Source organism: Marmota flaviventris, unplaced genomic scaffold (assembly GCF_047511675.1).
Source record: "Marmota flaviventris isolate mMarFla1 unplaced genomic scaffold, mMarFla1.hap1 Scaffold_280, whole genome shotgun sequence".
In the NCBI taxonomy this organism is placed as follows: domain Eukaryota; kingdom Metazoa; phylum Chordata; class Mammalia; order Rodentia; family Sciuridae; genus Marmota; species Marmota flaviventris.
The window spans coordinates 96,575-116,523 of NW_027288161.1; the positions used below are offsets into that span (position 1 = coordinate 96,575).

General features: G+C 41.5%; 1 long non-coding RNA gene across 2 annotated transcripts; it reads left to right on the top strand.

Annotated features, from left to right (window-relative positions):
- Nucleotides 1-3,136: 3,136 nt before the first annotated feature.
- On the top strand, nt 3,137-17,478 carry LOC139704113 (uncharacterized). Of its 2 annotated transcripts, XR_011706159.1 has the most exons (4): nt 3,137-3,227; nt 4,111-4,251; nt 14,896-15,094; nt 17,181-17,478. It is a non-coding gene; the product is annotated as an uncharacterized lncRNA (long non-coding RNA). The 2 variants fall into 2 exon arrangements; XR_011706158.1 differs by lacking the exon at nt 17,181-17,478 and having other exon boundaries at nt 14,896-16,332.
- The last annotated feature ends 2,471 nt before the right edge of the window (nt 17,479-19,949 follow it).

Below are 19,949 nucleotides of genomic sequence, written 5' to 3' on the forward strand. Positions count from 1 at the left end.
AGTTTAGGAAATGACTGCATTTCATCTATGTGACAGAGAAGATCAATTTCAAATAGAAGTTCATCTCAGTTGAACTTAGAATGAAATTTAACCCTCTCACCCTGTACAAAACAACTCAAAGTGGATCAAAGACCTATGAATTAGACCAGAAACTGTGAATTTATTAGAAGAAAATGTAGGCCCAACACTCCAACATATCAGCTCAAGAACTGACTTTCTTATCAAGACTTCTTCTCCACAGTAAAGGAAATAAGAGCATGAAGAGAGAGAGAGAGAGAGTTTACAGAATGGGAGAAAAATCTTTACCACTTGCTCCTCAGATGTTAATTTTCAGACTATATAAAGAACTCAAAAAACTTAAGATAAAAAACAATAAATAACTCAATCAATAAATGAGAAAAGAAATCAAACAGTTCCTAAAAGAAGAAACATGAGGGCTGGGGTTTTGGCTCAGTGGTAGAGTGTTCGCCTAGCATGGGTTTGATCCTCAGCATCACATAAATGTAAAATAAGATATTGTGTCCATGTAAAACTTAAAAATAAATATTAAAAAAGAAGAAACATGAACAGTTACAAATATATGAAAAATTTTCAATATCTCTAGCAATTAGAGAAATGCAAATTAAAATTTTACCTAGATTTCATCTCACTCCAGCAATTATAAAGAACACAAGGAACAACAAATATTGGTGAGAATGTGGGGGGAAAGGGTACAGTCATACATTGTTGGTGGGACTGCAAGGGTACAACTCCTTAGAAAGTGGTAGGGAGAGACCTCATAAATCTATGAATGGACCACCACTTGACTCTGTTATTCCACTCCTCAGTATATATCCTAAGGAGTTAAAATCATCATACTGCAGTGATGCAGATATATCAATATTTATAGCAGCATAATTCACAAGAGCTAAGATACAGAACCAAACTAAATGCCCATCAACAGATGAATGTATAAAGAAAATGTGGTTTATATACACAATGGAATATTAGTTAGAAATAAAGAAGAATGACTTTATGACATTTGCTGGTAAATGGGTGGATCTTAAGAGTATCATGTTAAGCAAAATAAGCCTTTCCCTAAAAACCAAAGGTGGGATGGTTTTGCTGTTATGTGCATGCTAACATAGAACAAGGTGGGGTTAGGGGAAAGTAGAATTTCAGTAGATTAGACAAAGGGGATGACAGGAAGGGAGGGGGAATAGGAATAGGAAAGACAGTGGAATAAATCTGATATAACTTTCTTATGTATATAAATGAATACACCACTCTGAATCTCAATATTGTGTACATTCATGTAATATCCTAATTAGAATAGTATACTCCACATTCATATAAATATATCAAAGTAGATTCTACTGTCATGTATAACTAAAATACAAATTTAAAAAGTAAATGTGGTATATATACAGTTTGGTGTATTAACGACTTTATTATATTTTCCATAAATGGATGAATCTTGAGACTATCATGATAAGTGAAACAAGCCAATCCCCCTTCCCCCCCAAAACCAAAGGTCAAACATTTTCTCTGATATGTGCAAACTACACCCAATAAGGGGGGTGGTGGAGTAGAAGTTCTGTGGATTAAACAAAATGGAATTAAGGGAAGGGATAGAGATAGGAAGTGGAGACAGTGAATGAATTTCACACAACTTTCTTTCTGTGTACAAATGTGAATACACCACAGTGAATCTTACCATTATGCACGTTCACAAGAAGTTAATTTTAAAAAGTCAGTATGGGTAAACAGCATAAAGATCAACAGATGGAAGGGAGCATGAGATGGGGGGAGGAGAAGTACTGAGTTCTGAATTAGAATAAGGTATATTCCATGCTTGTACATTTATATAAAAATGGATTCTGTCATGTGTAACTAAAAAGAACCAATAACACAGGGGTGAAAACAAAAAATAAAGGTGGGGGAATCGCATGAAAATCAAAGGGAGTAGATGAAGGACCAAGGAGAGGGATAAAGAAGGGAGAGGGAAGTGCTGGGGAGAGATATTGGCCAAATTATATTGTGAGAATTTTGCATGTACAAATATCTAACAGCAAATCCCACCATTATGCCCAACACTAATGCACAACTCTAATGCAACAATAAAATATATGAAGAAAAAAATAAGTATCTGGACTTTGTCCCCAATTTCTGGCAGAGAGCTCCTGATGGACTTGCAACTTCCTGAGTGACAGAGGAATCAGGGGCACGTTTTGTGCTAATAAGGTAAGTCTTGATGGGACCCCAAATACTTTAGTGTGTGACTGGTAATCAGAAAGACAAACCATTAGATTAGATGACTGGAACTTTCATCCCCAATGAAGAACCTCTGAGAAGGGGTGAGGGACTCAAGATTGAGTTAATCACCAGGGGCCAATGATTCAACCAACCACACATACATAGTGGATCTCCCATGGAATCCTGAACACTGGGTTCTGAGAGCTTCTGAGTTGGTGACCATGTGCAAGTTCTGGGAAGCGGTACACTAGGAGAGAATATTTGGATCATTCTTCATTGTAGAATTTGTAATAATTTGGTACTAGTAAGTGAAGTGCTTTTCTGGGTTCCGTGAGTCTTTCTAGCACATTTTTAAACATAAAGAGGGAAGTATAACTCTGGAGTTATAGTTGGTACCAGGAAGCATTGAAGGCCTGGAACTTGTACATGACATTTCAAGTGGGTCCTGGCTTTGGGAGCAAGCCCTTAACCTGTGGGGTCTGCAGTAACTCGGGGTAGCGAGTATTACGCTGGAATTGTGAGGAAAGGGGCGGGTGGCCGCTGTGGGGACTCGCACAAAGCGGGCTCTCAGGGAGTAGGTAGCCCCCGGACGGAGTCTGGGAAGGCGGCCGCCCAGGGCTCGGGACCGGGACCCGCAGCAGAGTCCTGCCGGTCCCACCCTCGATCCCAGTCGTGGCGCTACAGGGTTGGCGCCGCTCCTGGTCAGGTCACTTTCGGCGACGACCTTCAAATCGGACCCGCAGCCCACCTCCAGGGCACAACTTCCGGGCTCGTCCACCTGGGACCCAGGCGCCACTGTGGGTCAAAGTTCGCGCCATCGGATAGGCCCCGCCCCCCACGCCTCCGCCGCCACCACTCGTCGCGCTTCCGCTTCCGCCTCTGCCTGCTGGGGGCGGTTCCCTGGGCTCGCCCCTCCAGCCGGGCTGTCAGCCCAGTGGGTGACCTCGAGTGGGACAGGTTCTGACTTCCTCACCTGGACACAGTCTCCGTAGGTGGGAGGCCTGCGGCTGCCACATCATGGCCATGGGACCTGTGGACGCCCCCCACCCCGCCATGCCCGGTTTCCCATATGAAGCAGCCCATCAGTCAGGGGGATGAGACTACTGTACAGGCGGACAGGGGCCCTGGGAAGGGCCTGCCAGGTCCCCTTGCTGTGAGGGGACCGCCTCCGAGGGCCTCCTGGACAGCCAGCTGCGGCAAGGACTTTCTTGGCCTTACGTTGTGAGCTCACCCCCAGCCTCAGGTCGGGAAGTGGGACCTTCCTTCAAGCAGGCACGGCTCTCTGGGTAGCACTGCCCAGTGGTGGCCCCGTGCAGACAGGGATGTGGTAGAAAACAGACTCTCCCAGGGTGTTGGGACTAAGCACCTAAGAGAAACTACACCAAAAGAAAGCCTCGCTTCCCAGGCTCCCCATGAGGTTGGCCTTGGAGTCCCTGGAGCTGCTGCAGTGCCCTGATGGGCCCCCCAGTTCCCCAAGCAGCCTTCCTGCTGAAGTGCTGAAGAGTTTGCTGTCACCCTGACCTTCCATTAGTGTTCCCCATACAATCCCATAACTAAGGTAACCTGGAAAGATAACTGAGTTCCCTGTAGTTTGAAGTGGCCAAAGGATGCAAAGAGCAGCACACGGTATGGATCAAATAGATAGTAGCCGATTCTATTAGGTAAAGAAAATGTCAACTTAAAGAGAATGACTACTGGAGACATTAGGGTGCCCTCTCTCATCCACTCTTCCTCTTCTACAGTAGCACCCCTAGTGTTTGGCTGCAGTTGGTTCAAAGGTAACAGATGCCATAAGGTGTACAGTCAGTGAGGTTGGGGACTTCTGTTTAGTTAAAGATAACATTTCTTTCATTTGATGTGATTAAACAAACACAGAAGCTCGGATTGCTGCTGTCAGAATTTGCCACTACAGTAGAAGGCAGCCTGAGAACAAATTGCTAAGAGGAAAAAGGAAGGACCAAGACCACCACAGAGGAGTCCAGGTCCACTGATGATCAGTGAGTCAAATTCATTTTGGTAAGTGAGTCAGTTAGCATTGGGATTTGCTGTTTCATGTAATAGTGTAAATAACTGGGAAAGAACAGTTTTACACTTTGAAAAAAAATGATCTCTTAACAGTGAGACTAAGAAGATGCTTATAAAGCTGCACATTGTACACCTTCCCTATAGAACTAGGAAAAAAAAATCTCAATTATTTACAAAATTAACTCCTAAAAGCCACCAAAAATTTTTAATATTTTTATAACAGAAAGTACTATAAAAGAAGAGTGGATAAATGTTTTGGCAGACTGTATTCAAAGCCTAAGATGGAAAGTGAAATTTCTCCTATCTTATCTCTACCTGTAAGTTGCCCTTCATTTAGCAAGAAACCCGTGGACACTTAATTGAATCTATTAAGTAATTCATGTAGAAAAATATCAAAGGACCAGAACTGAAGGGCACTAGTGATTTCTTTCCAGGTTTTGAGAAATGTTAGAACTGAAACTTCAGAGATGTGTTTTTTCTATTAATAAAAAGGATGTTCTGTCATTTTTCTCTTCCAGTGTGGTATCTGGGTATTGTTTTTATGTCATGTCTCTTCAGGTTTCTTTATTTGGAACATTTCTTCAGTCTTTCTTGGTCTTTTATATAATTAATATCAAAAGTTTAGTCCTCCCTTTTTTTTTTTCAATTGTCCTACAGTAAAATGGACATTCCTTTTGGCTTATAGTTCTTTGGGTTTCAATATACATTGAGACTCATGAAACCAGCACCACAATATGGTTACAGAAAAAGTTCTGTTAGCCCTCAAATTCCTCCATTACTACTCTGCTATAGCCACACACCTGTCCCATGCCTAATCTTAGCATGCATGATCTCTTCTTCATCACTATAGTTTGGAACTCTTGGGAACCTCATATAAATGGACACAGACTTCTTCTCTTACACCTCCCTCACCCTGCCTTATTGTGTATTAGTATCCAAATATCAATTTGAGACTGGATTTTTTTCCTTGACATAATGCCTTTAAGATCCATCCAAACTGTTGCCTTTATCAATAATTTTTTTTTCTTATTGCTGAGTAGTTAGTATTTATTGTATGGATTATCACAATTGGTTCATTCAACAATAGTAAGACTTTTGGGTTTGTTTCTAGTTTGGGGTGATTATGAAGAGATCCGGCTAAGCATTCATGTACAAGTTTTTGTGTGAAGATAAGTTCTGAATTCTGTAGGATAAATAGCTAAGGGTAAGATTTGCTGGATTCTACGGTGGGTATATGTTTGACTGTTGAAGAAACTGCCAAACTGTTCATCCTTGTCATTACCCATGATGCAACTGGGAGGAGATGATCTCTTCCTGGGGAGAGTTGCATTTAATTAACCACTGCCTGAGTAGGATGTACAGACTAGGAGATGAAGGAGGCAATCAACAGCCTATTTGAGTTTATTTTTAAAAAAAAATTGTTCTTTTTAGATATACATGATAGTAGAATGTATTTTGACATGTTACACGTACATGGAATATAACTTATAAGTTGGATCCAATTCTTATGGTTGAACATGATGTGGAGGTACACTGGTCATGTATTCACATTTGAACATAGGAAAATTATGTCTAATTCCTTCTACTATCTTTCGTATACCCATTCACCCTTCCTTCTCTTCATTCCCCTCTGTTTAATCCAATGAACTTCTTTTCTTACATCTCCCCCACCCCACCTTATTGTGTGTTAGCATCCAAATATCACAAAGAGCATTCTGTCTTTGGTTTTTGGGATTGGCTTATTTTGCTCAGCATGATAGTCTCCAGTTTCATCCATTTTTGGGCAAAGGCCATAATTTTATTCTTCTGTATGGCTGATTAGTATTCCATTGTTTATATATACCACACTTTCTTTATCCATTCATCTGTTGAAGGGTACCTAGGTTGGTTCCATAACTTAGCTACTGTGAATTGAGCTGTTATAAACACTGATGTGGCTGTAATATGTTTAAGTCCTTTGGATATACACTAAGGAGTGAGATAATTGGGTCAAATGGTGATTCAATTCCAAGTTTTCTGGAGAATCTCCATACTACTTTCCATAGTGATTGCACCAATTTGTGGTCCACCAGCAATGGATCAGTAAACCTTTTTCCCCATATCCTTTCCAATATTTATTGTTACTTGTATTCTTGATAGTGGATATTCTGACTGGAGTGAGATGGAATCTCAGTATCATTTTCATTGTTATTTCTCTAATTGCTAGAGTGTTGAATATTTATTTCTTCTTCTGCAGAGTGTCTGCTCAGTTCCTTTGCCCATTTATTTTTATTTTTTTGTGTGTGTTAAGATTTTTGAGTTCTTTGTATATCCTGGAGATTAGTGCTCTGTCTGAGGTGCAGGTGGCTCCATGTTCTTGATTGTTTCCTTTGGTGTGCAGAAGCTTTTTAGTTTGATACCATCCAACTTATTGATTCTTGATTTTACTTCTTGTGCTTTAGGAGTCCTGCTGAGGAAGTTGGTTCCTAGGCTCCTAGGAGCATTGGGTCTATGTTTTCTTCTAGTAGGCACAGTGTCTGGTCTAATACCTAAGTCCTTGATCCACTTTAAGTTGAGTTTTGTTCAGGGGTCTCACCTTCATTCTGCTGCATATTGATTTCCAGTTTTCCCAGCATCACTTGTTGAAGAGGCTATCTTTTCTCCAATGTTTGCTTATGGTGCCTTTGTCTAGTATGAGATAACTGTATTTATGTGTGTTTGTCTGTGTTTAATTTTGTTCCATTGGTCTTAATGTGTGTTTTTTTGTGCCAATACCATGTCATTTTTATTATGATAGCTCTGTGGTATAATTTAAGATCTGGTATTGTGATGCCTCCTGCTTCACTTTTCTCACAAAGTATTGCTTTAGCTATTCTGGGACTCCTTTTTTCCAAAATGAAAGTAATGGCTACCTTTTCTATTTCTATGAAGAACATAATTGGAATCTTTGTAGGAATTGCATTAAATCTGTATAACACTTTTGGTAGTTTGGCCATTTTGACAATATTGATTATGCCTATCCAAGAACATGGGAGATCTTTTCATCTTCTAAGGTCCTCTTTAATTTCTTTCTTTAGTTTTCTGTAGTTTTAATTATAGAGGTCTTTCACCTTATTTGTTAGACTCCCAAGTTTTTCATTTTTTTGAGGCTGTTGTGAATGGCATAGATTTCCTACTTTTTCTGTCAGCCAATTAATCATTGGTGTGTAAGAATTCAATTGGTTTATGGGTGTTAAATTTATATCCTGCTTCTTGGACCTCCTGGATGGACAGGAGGACTATTCTCCCATAGGTTGCATTCCAGATTGGAGAACATGTATCAAACAGAAAGAAGAGTGTAAGGCTTCCCTGCAGGAAGGGAGAGCTGGACACACCATGGATCTGGGACTGATGCTGGTTCTTTGTCTAGAGACCTGCCCTGTCACAGCCTGTACAGCCAGTGAGACTTGGCTGGGGTGGACTGTATTGTGGAGACAGGAAATTAAACAGGAGCTATGGGAAACAGAGTCCAGGCTTCTGCCTGCCCACAGTGCCATGCCTTTCAGCCTGGGCACCCAGATTGACCTAGAGGATTTTCATAAGTCTCCAGCTGCTGTTGCCTTTTGTGCAGCTACACATGAGTGGCTTGAACCTGGAGCACTGTGCTCACTACCTGCAGGCCCAGCTTGAGGATGTGAAGTGCAGCAGGAAGAGGAGGACTGGGGTGGGTATACAAGGGTAAGGAGGGTACACAAGTGTAAATGAAAAAGGTCATGTTTTGGTCCCACTGGATGGAGTCTATAAGTCTAATGTTGCACTGGGAATAATGATAAGCCTTTTACCACTCAGGCAATGTTGTTGGTCTGAGAAGAGATCCTGTGTGGGCTTTGGGGCTAAAAACTTCTGGGCAGATAGAGTATTGACTGTTTTAGCAAAGCTCAGGGCAAGGCAGTCATGTTGGAATCATTTCTCCTCTAGCTGCAGCCTCAGTTCCAGAACAAGCTCTTAAAGCACCTGCAGAGCTACAGCCTTCTCCAGGAGGTGCTCTGGTGCCCAGTCAAGTGGCAGCACCAGCATCAGATCCAGAGCTTGTGTTCAACCCAGTATGTGTTTGGAAGCAAGAGGCAGTTCTAGAGCTGGCTTTAGTGTCAGCTTTGGAGTTCCAGGCAGCTCTTGCTCCACTGCTGAATTTAGCTCTGTCCCCAACTCTAGAGCTGAAGTCCATCCCATTACCAGTTCTGTCAGTAGAGCCTTGCCAGCCTTGACTTGTGCCACAGAGAAAGGGCTGAGAAAGGGAATGTGTTAACATTCCCTCCAGACCTGAGGGCAGAGAGCTTCCTGCTAATGGATGAAATGTCTTTGCATGCCTGGGCTTGGTGGTTGAACTTCCTTCTGGTGTCTGCTGCCTAGATCTGCTGTTTCCTGCTGTAGAGCCCATGTTCCTGTCTCAACTCCATTTCACCACTGCAGTGAGTGATGCTGACTTCTGGGTGGTGATGAGTTCCAAAAGGAAAAGATATGTCTATGAGCTCTGAACAGGGCAGAGTGGGAAGTTAGAACAGCATCATGGGCAGTAAAATGATCGTGCTCTGTATGTCAGTGAGGCAGGTGTGCATTTGTACAACATAGAGGAAGAAGCAGGCAGAGGCAGGCAAGGCAACCAGAGTAGAGGCAGTATTTTGAGGGATAAAGGAGCTTAGAAGCAGGCCCTGTGCAAAAGTAAGGTTTCCTATTTGGTGGTAGACTGAGGGGACAATGTTGTCTCTGATTGCATCCTTGGCTAATCTAAAGAGCCAAGATAACTCAAAGTCTGGGTATAGTTTCCAGAAGCCCCATAGAGAGTGCTGTGAACCTGAAGTTTTGGGGATTCTGCTGATGTTGCCATCTCCACAGTTCTTGAAGTCGAATTCAGAGTCCTCGGCAATGACGTCCAGCTCCACTGCATCTTTGAGCAACACCTCTTCAGAATTGTCCAGGCCTTTTCCCATGGCCACCAAAAGCAACAGTGTCCAGTATTGCAGGTATCTCCACTAGCAGTACCTCACTGCCCATCTACAACAAGCAGCTGGGAGACAGCTGCATGGTTTACATCAACCTAGAAGAGCAGATTATGATGGAATACGAGATAATCCTGGTGAGCCTGACAGCAGGGGTTTCTCACAGGTGACCACACTGGAAAAGGCAGAAAACATCCAACACCATGGACTAGTCCTGCCATCTTGAATTGGAGCTTCTGGAAGGTTAGGAGGGAATAAAGAAGGGAGAGGTCTGTGTTTAGGACTTGACCTGAGAGGAGGGAGAGCACCCGTATGCCCAGCTCCAGCTGTGAGTGGGCCTGCATGCTGTGGGGTTTGCCAGCCACAAGTGTAAGAGCACATGCTGGAGACAGATGAGGTCAGAGAAATATCTAGGGTGCAGGCTGCACTGTATGGGCCACAGACACCTACGAGCCATTCAGGAAGCCAGGAGTGTGAGTCTGCATATCCCTTGAATGGGTAGCTGAGAAAGTCTCTTTGTAGAATTTATATGGATGTGGAGTATACACCCTAATATTTCAGGTGTCCAGATGCAGAGGAGACATGTTCAGTTCTCCCCCTGCTGGTTCAGGTATCCCATTACACCCCAGCCACCACTGAGCCTCTAGTCTCTCACCTGCATGGTCTTGTTCCTCAGTTTGTTTTTTGCCCTGGCTGTAAGGACCAAAGCCTGCAACATTTCTGCCTGTGCCAAGTAAAGAATCAGCCTGCATCCTAGAGTAGAACTGGCATATAGTGGGTCACTGGTCTATTACTCTGATCTCAGTGGGAATAGGAGGTATCTGTGCACAGACTCTTGAGTCCTTTTACCTTGAGTGAAAAGTGGCTCCAGATAGGACAATGGCAATTACAGGCAGACTATTGTATGAGGATTGGGGTAGTAGCCCATGGGAAGAACCAATATGATTACAGGGAGCCCAGCCTTAGGTGGCAGGATAACAAGAGGTGCCTTTGTGTTCACAGCTGAGGTGTCTCCTGAATGTCCCTGACCACTGTTGTCTGGGCATAACCTCCAGGCCACATACCCTGATGACCTGTTTTTCATGCTGATCCAGGTGACCTTCCAGGATAGGGTTCCTGCTATGATATTCAGGATTTGGACCAACACTGCTTAAAAAGGAATATTTGGAAAATTTGAGCTCCCATAAATCATCTCAGAGCATCAGAATAAGTGGGACAACGAGATGGTGGGGAGAAATGATCAACCAGCAGGCTCCAGACAATTTGCATCCCCAAAAAAGAAAGAAAGAGTGCCTTGGCCTAGAAAAAAACAGCCAGAGTGTGTGGTGGGTCTTGTGCACAAAGGAAACTGCACTAAAGTGGGCCTAAAATATGCAGGTGCTCTGTGCTGTCCCAGGGGCTGCTGGACCTCCCTAACATGTGTCCTCCCCTGCATCAGTCACTCATTGCAAAGCTGACATCTATAATGGTCAAAGAAGAAAGCCTCCTTCAAGCAGCAGCATGCACCATGGTCACTGATAAAGATGATCTCTGACTAAGAAGGGAAAAAATGGGCTACAAATGGAATCACACTGATGTGAAAAAAGAGGGGGATGAGGAGGGGAAGGAGGCAAACAAGAGAAAGGAATACAAAAAGCACAAGAGTAGGTTTAATTATAACTGGAATAAGAATACAAATCAGAGGGATAATGATGAGGAGGAAGAGGAAGACATGAAAACATTTCTGTTCCTGAGGGCATACCCCTGCTCAGGTCATCCTCCATCCATGCCCAACATACTTCCAATTTTTATCACCTTCTAGGAGTGTATTCATCTATAAATGGATTAATCCACTGATTAGGTCAAGGTACTCACCATCAAACAATTTCCTGAAAGCACTTGTTTCAATATTCCTGCATTGTGAAGAAAGGTTCAGCACATGGGCCACTGGGGGCAAATTCTGACACAAACACTAGCAGTAGTTCTTTGGCAGGTCCAACCTGAACTGAGTCATTCTGGTGTTCAAGGGGCGTTTTCTTTGAAAGGTGTTAGTTCTTGTGCGCAGTCTTTCCTCAAGGAAGACCCATGGAGGAAGTCTTTGATAGTACTATAGCTGGATTGGAGGGCTCTACGGGCTGTGGATGGCCTGACATGGCAGAGGCTCTCAGATGTTGAGTGTGTCCTGTGGTGTACTACTTGAATGTCAACTACCACCTTTCTGCCACTCCCTCCCCACAATGGGATCCCTGACAATGGAAACATCGTATGTGCCATAAACTCTCCAGTCAACCATTACTTCATCCTGGGAAAATGATCCACCAGCAAGTGGCCAAGATCAAGGAAGGAGGGTAAACACTGATCTTATTGGCTCTTTTTTTCTGGTACTACTGTACATCCACAAAAGGAGGGAAGAAACCTCAGATTCCTATATGTTCTAGAAGCCCTACAGAGCAAACTGACAGGCTGGGGTGGCTTACAGTTTCTGGGTTTGCTGATGTTGCCATCCCCCACAGTTCTTGAAGTATCCTCTGCAATTACAGACAGCATCACCACAGCCTGGAGGAGAACCTTTTCTCCAAAAGGAGGACACAGGTTTATGGACAATAAATGCTTCATGAAGCCTAGTGTCCTAGGAGTCACTACTAGCAGATCCTCAAGGCCCTCTAAAACAAGCATTTGGGAGACAGATTCTTGGTTCATATTAGCTTAGAAGAGCAAAGCAGAAAAAACTGTAAGAGTGTCCTGATAAGACCAGTAGAAGGGATGTCTCCTTATGCTTAACCCAGGGCAGGGAGCAAACACATATCAAATGCCATGGACTATCCATGCCCTTTAGAATTGGAGCTCCTGAATGGTCAGGAAGCATAGATGGAAACAAGGAAGAAAGAGGTCAGTGTTAAGGGATAGACCTGAGAGGAGGGAGAGCACCAGTATGTCTACCCCCATATCTGGGGGAGTCTGTGTTTGGTGGTAGCAGGCAGGCCAGAAGTCCAGGGGCAGGTATTGGTGGGAGATGAGAATAGGAAAGGACCTAGGCCCATCTACTGTATTGGATGGAGAATGCAGGTGCACATGGAGGACATTGGTATGAGGTTCTTTGTGTCCCTTGAATAAGGAACTGGGAGGGTCTCTGCAGAATTTATATGGATATGGTGTAAACTAAACCTCTAGGATCCCATTTTTAATGATCACCCTTGCTGAATGAGGTGCTCCAATACACCCCAGTCAGCACTGAGCCTCAGGAGGCCAGGTGCTCTCATGGCTATCATTGAGCACTCACACACACGATCTTGTCCTTGAGTCTGTTTTTGTCCTGGGAATCAGGATCAAAGCCTCTAGGGCTTCTGCCTGGGCTACACACAAATGCAGCCTGCATCTCAGAGTAGACTAGGGATATATAGGAGGACACGGTCTATTCCTCCCATCTTGGTGGGAGAAGAGTGTGTCTGTACATAGGCTGTGTGGTCCTTTTATTCTGAGTGGAATGTGACTCTACACAAACAAGGCAATGGAAGCTACAAGCACAGTGTTGTATGAGAACTGGGCTCGCAGCCCATCAGAAGACCCCACGAGATTACCAGGAGACCACCCTCAGGCACTAGAGTGATGACATGGTATCCTTTTATTTAGAGCTGAGGTGACTCAAATGACCTGACCACTGTCCTTCAGGTAGCCACTGTCCTTCGGGTAGGCCCATTTCCTGAAGGCCTGTATCCTATGTTGATCCAGGACCTGCCATGATAGGGCTTCTGTAATCATATGCAGGACTCTGGACCAACACTTGCTAAAGGAGGAGAATTCAGAAGACCATGAGTAAGTGGGACAATAGGATGGCAGGGAGCAATGGTCTGGAAGTGGACTCAGGACAAATTGTAGTTCAAAATAGTAGTATCTGACCTAGAAGAACACTCAAACAGGGTGTGGTGGGCGTTGTGCACAGGAAAACCTGCACTGAGGCTGGAAAAACGGTTTACAGGTTCTATTATCTTCCCCAGTGGCTAATGCAACCCCCACCATGTGTTTTTCCCTGGACCTGAACAGGCATTCCATGCTGGTATCAGTGAGGAGTAAGGAGGAAAGCTTCCTCTCAGGGTCAGGATGGCTCCATAGCTCACTGATAGGAATGGTTTTAGAGGAAGATGGGAACACAGGGACTAAGGATGAAATTGATACTTTTCTGGCCTGAAGCACAATATTTAAAGCATTGTGTATGACATTAAAACCACAGCCTGTGTGGAGTATTGTCAGTGTTCCAGCAAGCAAAACCAGGAATAAATTTTTAAAAAGTACAGGCTGGGCAACAGCCTGAATAGTCTATCTTTGGACAAATTCCCAAGTCCTCTGTGCCAGAGTCTGCTTCCCAATAAGTGATCAGAATAGTGAGATCATTATCCCTAACTAAAGTAATCTGAGGGATTTCTAAGCATGTATACCACAGAGCTGATCTATAAATAATACCATTGCTGTTTTCTTTTTTGAGAGTAAAACATCCATAGCAGCCATGATCCCAACCTGTCTGCACTGAAACACTCCACCCCTAGGAATTCTAGGGTAACTTATCTCATATATTAATCTACTAAGTTTGTTAGGTTAGTAGAGTCTTACAGAAGAGGAAGGCTGAAGCCTTGGTAGGCTAAGGAAATCATAGCAGAGATACACACATCCAGCCCAGCATTGACTGAGAACAGGCTGTAGGCCAGAGGAAGGCTGCAGGAAACAGGTGTTCAGAGGAAGGACTAGCTGAGTGTCTGAAACCCACTGGGGGTTGTGGCATCCCTGGGCCATAGCAAAATGCTGAAGTAAAGCAGTTACTCCCCTGGTCTTTGGAACCATTGTTCTCAGTAGGGTAGCATTTGTGATGTGGCATCCATTCTAGGAAGCCTGGACCCATGGAGGCAGGCACCACCAATGGCAGGAGCATGGCTAAATGTGGTATGTGTATTGGTTAGCCTTTTCTCACTGTGACAATACTTGAGGAAAATAACTTAGAAAAGAAATCATGTATTTTGGCTCTGGGTCTCATTGCTCTCCATTTGATTATGCACTGAGTCTGTCTATAATGACATAAGTGTATGGCAGTGGAAAGTTACTCAGCCTCTTGCCAATCAGGGCATAGATTAGGAGAGAGAGAATGAGGGTGATAGAGGGAGGGAAAGAAAGATAGGAGGATGAGGAATACTACTAGGAGAATGAAGATTAAGGGGAGCCAACTGGGAAAATATACACCTACCAAAGGCCCTCTTCTGTGCAGGTCTTTCTTCAACCATGCCCAAACTAGCTGCAGTTCATACCACCTCCCAGTATTGTATTCATCTTGAATGAGTATTTCATGATAACATCAGAGCACTCACCATCGAATGCTTCCCCCAAAACTGACCTATGATCATTGCTGAATTGGGGACCAGTCACTCAACATTTGAGCCTTTTGCAGGAGATTCTGGATGCAAACCCTTGCAGTGTCCTATGGCAGATACAAGAGGAACTGAAATGTTCTGCCAAAGCAACAGATATTATGTCTGTTGAAGTCATTTTTTCCTCAGGAAGAACTATTGAGGACATCTTTGTAGGTATTGGAGCTGAATTGGTGAACTCGCAGGTCTGTGGATCATGCCTTTCCTGACAGAGGCTCTCAGATGTTGGGAGTGTCCTGTGGTGCATCTGTTGAAAGCCACCTAATACCTGTATTCTCCTCTCTCCCCAGAGCTGAAGATTCCCCATGACGCAAATATCTTTTATTCCCTGAATCCTTGAGTCAAGTATGACTTTGTACTGAGGAAGAAGATCTTCCCAAGTAAGAAGAACAATGAGTGGATCCAGCCCAAACCTCCCCCTCATGATGCAACAGAGGCTCAAAATCACCACAGGAACCTTAAAAGAACATTTTGCAGCTCTCCGACTGGGTAGTACTGAAGCATCACATGATCGTTGGCATTTATTTCTTTAAATATGTGCTCCAAAATTTTGCAGTTACCCATCTATAATTTGCCAGTAGATCCTTGTTATTTATACCACTTAGTAAGACATTTATTATTATAGCAAAACTTTATTGTTTAGTTTTAGCATTTAAAATATAAATGTTTTCCTTTGTAATCTGTAATAATTTTAGCAGCAATTTCTAGAGGAAACAAACAAAAAGGAAGAAATGTTTCATTTGATCAACTAGAAATTTTATTAGGGTTATGGCAGATTATATATCTGAGTAAATTTTCCAGTGGGAGTAATTAAATACTGGATTTCATGGAACACATACACAAACCCATCCACCTACACCCCATGCACTTAGATTGAATGATTGAATAGATTCAATGTCTGTGCTGAAATGTTTGGGAGAAGGGTTTCAAATTCTCAGATTTTGAAATGTTTTCAATTACATAAGTTACCTTGGGAATGAAACTCAATTCTAAACAAGAAATGCATGAGTACTTTACACACACCTTTACACATATCCTGAAGTTAGTATTATATGCAATATATTTAGTGCACCTGTATTCTGACTGTGACCATACTTGGAGGTCAGATGTGTAATTTTCTACTTGTAGCATCACAATGCGTCTCCAATGTTTTGATTTTGGAATATTGCAGATTTTTATTTTTTTAGATAAGGAATGATATATACCATACATATGTCTTTTTATTTATACATGTAATGATAATGAATGTCATGCATTTAGGAATCTGTAGACTGTAGAAAATGAATAAATGCCTACTGTTGCCTGGACTTGTCTGCAGAATCCTATAGAGTCTGAGCATCTAAAAACCTAGTCATTGAAGGATTTTTATGGCATGGAACAAATTTAAAGGGGTATTAAAGAATAGAACTATTTTTTTTTTCTGACTCATGGAGCAGGACTCACAGTTGTTCAAGATTTTATGGGTTACTAATCTTTGATAATTCTGTTATTTGTTAATATATTTAATGCAGTTAATTGTAGTTGAAAACTACCCATTTGAAATATATTAATTAGCATTGTTTCTGTAAATATAAACTGACTGTAAATATAAACCATTTTTGATAACTACAAGGAAGACAAGATTTTCAAATTTTCAAACTTGAAATTGGGCATTGTCCTTGAAACTGTTAGTCCCTGAGTTTGAATGAAGGAGTTAGAAAATTTTCAATTTTCCACAGTATATAAAAAATTACACACTTAAAAGAATGTATATTTGCTTAAACTATCTACAAATTGGAATTTTGTAAGCAGTCATTCAATTTTTTTAATTGATAGACTACATGTTTATGAAAACTAGAAAGTGTTTTCATGGGATAAAATAGTATCAGTTAATTTATAATGTCTATATTCTTGTTTGATATCTTGCTCCATTTCAGTGTTACCAAGCTTAAATTCAAAATATCAATGAAACAAACACACTGTCTATAGAACAAACCCTGTTAAAGATTTCTTTAATATTTCTTATTTGTGATATGTTCTCTTATTTTAATCACCATTAAAGAATAATTAGTTATGCATTTTTACCATTATGTAATAAAAATTAAATGCACAATACCAGGAAAATGTGTTTACAAATTAAGCATTTGCATATATCAGTATAGTTAGCATAATGAAAAGACAGGTCTTTTCTAAATGGCTTCATTTTCATTAGCAGGCATTATTAGTGTGTATAGAAGTATTATATGCATATTTGTCCATCTTCATCTTTATGCTTTAAAAGTTCATGATATTAAGACATTTGTAGCATAATAAATAATGTACAACTTAGTCTTGTATTTACTCCTTTTCAATTCTTAGTCTTCCAATGAATGTATCATAATAATTTTTAGGTTTCTAATAACAAAATATCATAGTCATTAATTGGTTGGACATTATTTCTCAATAGAGCAAATCTTGTTTCTATAATAAGAATTTGGCCAAAAAAAATGAATTCAAAATTTATTTCAATATATTATTCTTCTGACACATAGCAAAAAATTTCTTAAGAAATGAAAATGGTTATTAACTACAAGTTATAATAATTTTGTATTTTCAGAATATTACTCTCTGAAAAAAGCATATACAAGAAGTATAAAGTGAGATGGAAGGCACGGCGATCGGCACAGGTGGAAGGTGGAGCCGCGTGGTGCTTGGTGCAGAACACAGAGGCTTTGCTTGCGGGTCACCAGACCTAGCTCTGGACAAAGCACAAGGTCACCCCAGTATCCCCCACCTCACCAAATACCCTATGCGGGAAACAGACGGAATCCATCTTGGAAAACCTTACTCCCCATCTATCGGTGAGCGTGGCTACCAGCCTGGTTCTGTGGCTGATCAGGTACCTGGTTTCCAACTCCCCAACCCCAGCTGTGATAACTCAAAATTTTTCCCACAAGCTTTTTTTTTTTGGTGGGGGGGGGGGGGCGGTGCGTAACTATCAATATGTAACAGCAACTGTACAGGCACTTGGTTTCCAACTCAGAGACTAAGAGTAAGGAGGCTCCAGGTAGAAGCTCAAGCCCTCTCACACTGGCTACCTCCACCATCCTGAACACAGAGACTCAAGCCAGGAATAGACAACTCCACCTACTGCAAGAAAAGAAAACAGAGTTCTGAGACTTTTCTTTCTTTCTTTTATTTTTTTGCTCTTCTCATCCAATCTCCTTTACTCTTCAACCTCTGGTCCTCACAACCTCAACATTTGTGAAACCAAGAACTTTGCATGAAATAGGACTTTAACAACTTAATCACCAGAATAATATAATATAGAGGAATTGCATATGCCCCACTTCCCCCCCCCCCTTTTTCTTCTTCTTATTTTCTTTCTCCCACTCACTTTTTTTTCTTTCTTTCCTTGTTATTTTTTTCTTCCTCCCTCTATCCCACTTTCAACCTCCTAACTTTTACTATTTATATGTAGGGTGATTTTCTAAATACAGATAGGAGTTTGTATACATTCTTCTGTAAATTACCCCTGTCTATTCATTAGAGTTCTCCAAAGTTGCTAAGTTAGATTAACCCCATACTGTCACTCCTTTCCCCCTTAATATAATGTCCTATGCCTGACCCTCGGTTTTCCATATGCCACCAGAAATGGCATGCCTTTTATGAAACTAATGACTATATTTTAAATAATAATTGAAGCCAACATCTGTAGAAATAGAGTCTAACTATAAATGTATTAATAATGAAAACTTGCTCATAGATGATGTCCTATTGATATTGGGAACTGTTAAGATTATCTATGCTAAGCCTCAGGCCAGCATCATTTCTAAATGGAGAAAAACTGAAGGCATTCTCTCTAAAATCTGGAACAAGACAGGGATGCCCTCTCTCATCATTTCTGTTCAACATAGTTCTTGAAACACTGGCCAGAGCAATTAGACAGACAAAAGAAATTAAAGGAATAACTATAGGAAAAGAAGAACTTAAACTAGCACTATTTGCTGATGATATGATTCTATACCTAGAAGACCCCAAAAAACGGACACCTAGGTGATTGCATAACTTAACTGTTATAACTTTTGATGCTATAAACATGGGATGAATGTATCATTATAGTACACTGTCTTTAATTTTTTTTTTTTTTTTGGTTTAACACTGAGGAGTGGTATGTCTGGGTCATATGGTGGTTCCATTACTAATCCTTGGAGGAACCTCCATATTGTTTTCTATGTTGGTTGCATTAATTTACAATTTCACAAAGAATATATATGAGTTCTGTTATCAACATAATAAATGTATCATTACCAGCAATTTTTATTATTTGTATTCTTTTTTTTTCTAAATAAAAAAATTTTCTTCCTCACAACATCATACATGTATTCTGTATAATGATGAGGGTTTCGTTCTATCTTCCTTGCAACTCTCCTTCTCCCTCCTTTTCCCTCCCACCTCTCTTAACTATTTAGTGGTAATCTTCTTCTCATGCTCTTCCTCCCTATCCCATTTTGAGTCACCCCCCCCCCTTTATATCAGAGAAGACATTCGGCATTTGTTTTTTAGGGATTGGCTAACTTCACTTAGCATAATCTGCTCTAATGCCATCCATTTCCCTGCAAATGCCATGACCTTGTTATTTTTTAGTGCTGAGTAATATTCCATTGTGTATAAATGCCAATTTTGAAAATCCATTCATCTATTGAAGGGCATCTAGGTTGGTTCCACAGTCTAGCTATTGTGAATTGTGCTGCTGTAAACATTGATGTGGCTGTGTCCCTGTAGTATGCTCTTCTTAGGTCTTTTGGGTATAATCCAAGAAGGAGAATAGCTGGGTCAAATGGTGGTTCCATTCCCAGCTTTCCAAGGAATCTCCATACTGCTTTCCAAATTGGCTGCACCAATTTGCAGTCCCACCAGCAATGTATGAGTGTACCTTCCCCCCCCCACCCCCCACCCCCGCCCCTGCATCCTCGACAGCACTTATTGTTGTTTGACTTCATAATGGCTGCCTATCTGACTGGAGTGAGATGGTATCTTAGGGTGGTTTTGATTTGCATTTCTCTGACTGCTAGAGATGGTGAGCATTTTTTCATGTATTTGTTAATTGATCGTATGTCCTCTTCTGAGAAGTTTCTGTCCAAGTCCTTGGCCCATTTGTTGATTGGGTTATCTGCTTTTTTGTTGTTTAACTTTTTGAGTTCTTTGTACACTCTAGAGATTAGAGCTCTATCTGATGTTTGAGGGGTAAAAATTGGTTCCCAGGATGTAGGCTCCCTATTCACCTCGCATATTATTTCTCTTGCTGAGAAAAAAACTTTTTCAGTTTGAATTCGTCCCATTTGTTGATTCTTGGTTTTAACTCTTGTGCTATAGGAGTCTTATT